We start from the raw sequence: 6000 nt of genomic DNA, 5'->3' as shown, positions 1-6000 counted from the left end.
TGTGAAAAATCCTGAAATGTTTCTCTCCATCAGAGAAAGCAGCTGTCCAAGCTGGGCTATAGGTTAGGACATTTTATTTTATTTTTTTTGCTTACATTGATTGATTGATTGATTGATTGATTGATTGATTGAAGGATCGTGTGTGTGTGTGTGTGTGTGTGTGTGTGTGACCGGAAGGATGTTCCTCTGACCCTGTGATGACAAGCCATGGACCCACCTCCTTCCCATGTTCTGCAAAGAAGCCACTCCCCTTCCCTATTCCAGCCAATCAGTTGACCATAGCCACTTGCAGGGTAGGGGCTAAGGGTATAAAAGCTAGGAATACCAGGAGGCTGGTCTCTCACCATTTTGTAAGGCTGTCTGGAACCACAGGATTTATGTCTGGATGTGGACTTTCAGACACAGCCGTGAATGGGGGGCACCAGCTTGTCTGTAAGTAAACCCGCACCCCAAGCTCAGTTAGCAAGTCTAATAAACCGGTTAAAATTCTTCAAACCCAGGTTTGGAGAATTTTTTCCTCAGGTTGTCATAAGGACTGTGGGAGGAGGGATTGGATGCCATGTGCACCTCCCAGCAGTGAATTTGACTTACAGTGTGTTTGTGTTTGTGTGTGTGTATGTGTGTGTGTGCATGTGTGTGCCTGGGTGTATGTGGGTAAATGCACGTGCCATGGGCTCACATATGGAAGTCGGAGAACAATTTTCAGGGAGTTGGTTCTTTTCAACATGCATGTGCCGGGTCCATCAGGCTTAGTGGCAAGCCCCTTTTACCCGCTGAACCATTTCACTGGCCCCTATTAGGACATTTTCAGAACAAAGTTCTTTATAGTATTACACAAATTTCCCCTGCAAATTACGTAGTATGTAGCTTATTTCACCTTCTTCATCAGCTTTTGATAATCACATCTCCCCAATGTGCACCCGTGAGTTTCTTCTATCCTTTCCTGAGTCCTTAATTTCAAGTCAATGACTAATCTCATTTATGTCCATTTAGAAAATTATATCCTACTGCAAATTTGCATATAATACATTTCAAAATTGTTTACCCTAGTCATCTTAGTTATTGTAAAATGCAATTTAATTAAATTGTTGTACAGTTATGAAAGAAGATATTATTTCTGCAAAATTAAGGCATATGTCTTAGAAAGGCATGACATATAATAATAAATACTTTAATATAATTTGGATGATGCTACTGTAAAGAACTAAGAAAATATATTAAAACAGAATTACCTTACAATAATCTTTAAATCTTATTTCACAAAAAGATGAACATATTCAATCAACTGTAATATTAAGCAGATCATACAAGAAAGATGGTTGATTCAAATCAGTGGGTACATGCATATCAGTAATAGCCTATTAGCCTCTGGGACAAGAGGGGAAGGAACTCAGGTTTTAAAAAAGTGCAGCAACAAGGCTGGCGAGATGGTCAGCAGTTAGAAGTGTCTTGCAGAGAACCTGAGTTCATTTCCACACACCTTTGTCAGGTGACTCACAACTGCCTGTAACTACAGCTCTAGAAAATCAAAAGCCCTCTTCTGGCTTCCATAGGCATTGCACTCATATGCATAAACCCACATTCTCCCCCTCTCTCTCTCTCTCTCTCTCTCTCTCTCTCATACACAATTTAAAATAAAAATTAAAATACACATCATATCATGATATATGCATTTGTGTGAAGTGGAGAACTTTGTTAATCTTTGAGTATCTGTGATAGCCTCGAAGGTGGCACACAGATATTAAAATGCTCTTCAGTGGTTTACAGTTGTCTGAGTGGAATAAAAGAATATACATGAACACTTGCAGCAAAAATCAAATTGTCAGTCTCTTTTAGGAGGGCACAGATGATTTCAAGTTTTCAAGGTTTGGGTTAGATAGCACATATTTAATGTTCCTAAATAGTAAGATATCAAGTGGTTTCAGTTTGCATGAGAAAAATATTTAAAGAAGTCAAATAATTTGCTGTTGAAAAATCTTCTTTCATCAAATCCACATTTCTGATAGTATTCTTATTTATCATATATTTTCTACAAGTGAGCAAAAGAAGGAATAAATTATGTTTGTTTAAAACAGTTTCCGTTCTTCTGGTAATCTTTGTATTCCATTAGGTGTATGCATCTCCCTTGAAATATTTATGATTGTTCTTTAAAATATTTGTTGAGCCAGGCATGGTGGCACATGCCTTTAGTCCCAGTACTCGGGAGGCAGAGGCAGGCAGATTTCTGAGTTCCAGGCCAGCTGGGGCTACAAAGACTCTGTCTCAAAAAGACCAAAAATAAGTAAATAAATAATAAAACAAAATATGCATTGAAAATATGCTACTTAAAAGTCCAAGAAATCACTGGGCATGGTGGAGCGCGCCTTTAATCCCAATACTTAGGAGGTAGAGGCAGGCAGATCCCTCTGAGATCAAGACCAGGCTGGTCTACATATCAAGTCCAAAGCCAACTGGGGCTACAGGGAGACTTTGTTTCAAAAAACCAAAAACTCCAAGAAATCAAAAGAACACTCTAGAACAACTGTAATTTTAATAATGTAATTTTATTATATCTGGAATTACAAGCTAGTCCTAATGGTACAGGCCTATAAGCCCAGCTGCTGTAGAGGCTGAGACAGAGGAGCACAAGTTCAAGACCTCCCTGGGTTATACAGTAAGTTCAAGGCCAGTTTTAGTATCTTAATGAGGTCTTCTCTCAAAATAAAGGCCATCCTATATAACAAGTTCCAGGCCAGCTGAGGCTACAGGGAGACCCTGTCTCAAAAATCCATGAATAAATAAATAAATAATAAGTAAATGAATAAAGGAGAAACCAAATTGTTAGTAAATGGTTTGAGATATACAGAAAAATAACAAATTTTCAATAAGTCTATTTTCAGCACTTTTCATTCACAAGTATTTGTTCCATACTTACTATATTCAGGGAGCCGAACCAGTCAAGTGGTTTACAACCATTGAGGCACGACACAGACAATTCAAGCCTTTTCCTGACTCCTCTTCTGAGACAGCATATGGGAAGACTGTTCAATTCAAGTATTTCTCTTGCCAAAAAGTCGTAATCTAATTGAATGGATCCAGAGCAGAGTGACTAAAATGATTAAAGATATTATGGGATTCATTTTATGAGAACAGATTGCAGAAGCTGAAGTTTACTAAGTGCCAGTAAGGGGAAACAGTATGTTGTTTACCACACACTTACTGCCTTCTGATGAATTATTGAACAGGACTGGAGGAGCAAAGGATGTAAATTAGATAGAGGGTTCAATCTATTCTTTCATTGTAGGGAAACAGTAGGAGAGAATGAAATCACAATGGTTCTGGTTTTGTTTCATATTTATGTATGTGCTATAGCAGAATGTGTGAAGCACAAAGTTCATGCTAAAGAAATAGGATAATGACACGTGTCCTAGGACCAAGATGATGGCTGATCTGTGAGGATAGCAGCAAGTCGAGAAAAGGAAATCAGTTTTCCCTCCAAACACAAAATGTGTTTTACGTCATCACAAGGCCAGAACAATATGGACAGGAAGACACTTCTACCTTACCCTTCTCCTGTGTTGAGGCTGTTCTGGAATTTGTGGGATTGCATCTCCTTCAAATATCTCCAACTTTGACACAGACAACTGTAAAAATACCATTGACACTGACACTCTTTACTGAAGAGAATGAGGGTGTAGAAATTAAGACTGGTAGGATAAAGGTGTTACTAAGGGAGAAATATGTAAAAGAGGGTAGTTAAAGGGGAGGTGCAGGGAAGGAAGATTATACAAAGAACTATGGGAATAAAAGGGGGAAAATTCTCCAGATACACAATTAAAAAAAAAAAAAAGCCTGGGGCTGGAGAGATGGCTCAGCAGTTAAGAACACTGGTTGTTCTCGCAGAAGACCCAGGTTCAAATCCCAGCACCCACATGGCAGCTAATGACTATCTGTAACTCCAGTCCCAGGGGATCCAATAGCTTCCTCTGACCTCCGTGGGCATTGCATGACACAGGTGCACTTACCTACATGCAGGCAATACATAAATATACATAAAAAATAAAAATAATAAAATATTTTTTAAAAAGCCTTAAGCACTGAAGGAACCCTACAGGGATGGAAGAAAGCCCTTCCAGAAGCAATAAGGTTGTTAAATGAAAATCCCAGTGCCAAACACCTGGCCCTCCTCTCGTGGCCTGTGGGTACTGGGGCATCAGGCATCTGTCCATGAAATTGCTTGGGCTAACTGCTGCTTTTTCTGTGAACAACTAAGTGCCTGTTTGTAGCAGATCTCTGACTAGGGCTTTGGGGTCCAGGGATAGGACAGGTTAGGGAATTTGGGGAAAACTGCTTTGTTAGTGGCAAGAGGGCCAATCTCAGTCCTTTCAAGGTATCTGATTTCCCAGGAGCTGGGCTTTGATGGAGGAACAAGCCAGTTTCAAATTCATCATATGAGGCCAACTTTCAATACTCTGCTACCAAACAGTATGACGATTGTGGCCACTGGGGGGGGGATGTCAATGGAGGGATACAAAGTTTCAGTTCATTAGGTCAGAGGAATGCATGCTGGAGACCTAACATCTAGTAGAACATGTGTAACAGTACTGTATTGTGTATTTGAAATGTACTAAGATAGATCATAAATGTTTCTCTCCACAAGGAAAAAGAAAATGTGAAGTAATGGATTTGATTGTGCAGATTATTACACAATGTATATGTGGCTCAAGTTGTTAAATCATACACCATTAATAGACATAATTTTTTTTTAAAAAATGAAAATCCCAGTGCCAGAAGTGGGTTGCCCCCCTATGAACTGTTGCCTGACGGTCCCTGGAAGTCCCAAAATAATAAAGACCATTGCCAACAATGTTGGTTGTACACCAGAAGTGGACACAGGGACTCTATTGCTGAAGACACTGCTTGATATGAGCACAAGAGAGAGAGAAAACAAGCTTGGACTAAGCTGGAAACTCCCTGCCACTGGATGGATGGCTTTCATGGTGCCGAAAGGCAATATGCAGATTTTCTAGGGGAGAATCATCCCCTACAGTTCTGCTCAATAACAGACCCCATGTGTTATACTATCAACATGCCAAACAAGATGTTACTGCTAGTGCAGTAGTGGAGTGTCTAGTGTATGCACAACCAGCAAAATTTTGATTGGATAAAATGCCCACTCCCAGGGGTGGAACACACATCTGGTACTGTAGACCAGACCAACCCCTGTGGCAGGGGAGAATATAGGCCCCAGTGGAAAGCCACTGTAATTGCTTTGTTAGATGGATGTGATGCACCTGCTAAAGTACCATCCAAACATTTGTGTTTACACCCAGAAGTTAAGTTATTATAGCAGACACTGTTTAGATGTTCTTGCTTCTTGCTGTTTGTGTTTTTATAGTAGACAGAATCCCACTGAAATGGGCCAACAGCCCATGGAAAACTGATGATGCAGAGAAAGTTCAGTGCCTTGCCACAATAGGAGGAAGATCATCACACACCTACCACCTCCTCCAAGGCTCATGGACTTTTGTGGAAGAGGTTGGCAGAAAGAATGTAAGAGCTGGAGAAAGGGGTGGAGTGTTAACTGGAAGTGTCCTCCAACCACTATGCTGGCAAGCTATAGTCACACCTCCTTCCCACACTCATCAAGAAGTCAGTGGGGGAGTTCTACCCAATCAGTCAACCTTAGCTGCATGTGGGGGAGGGGCTAAGGATATCTAAGCCGAGAACACCAGGAGGCACCTCTCTCACCATTTTCTGCAGCTGTCAGGAAGTCACAGGATCTATATATGAGTGTGGACTTTCCAGTACAGCTGTAAATGAGGGGGTGCCCATTCCTCTGTAAATAAACCCTCACCCTATGGTCTGTTTAAAAAAAAAAAAAGAGCGAAAGAAAATATAGGCAATTGGATAGATAGATGAGAAGGATCTGACTAAACTGCAAGTGGGTGGACTTGCACTGCAAGTGAATGGACTTGCAATGTCTAGGGACACTGCCTTGACATAATGGGCCTTACCACC

The sequence above is a fragment of the Nannospalax galili genome, unplaced genomic scaffold, assembly GCF_000622305.1.
Source record: "Nannospalax galili isolate Female #2095 unplaced genomic scaffold, S.galili_v1.0 scaffold925, whole genome shotgun sequence".
In the NCBI taxonomy this organism is placed as follows: Eukaryota; Metazoa; Chordata; class Mammalia; order Rodentia; family Spalacidae; genus Nannospalax; species Nannospalax galili.
The sequence above is the reverse complement of the archived record's forward strand: the minus strand, read 5'-3'. Positions refer to the sequence as shown.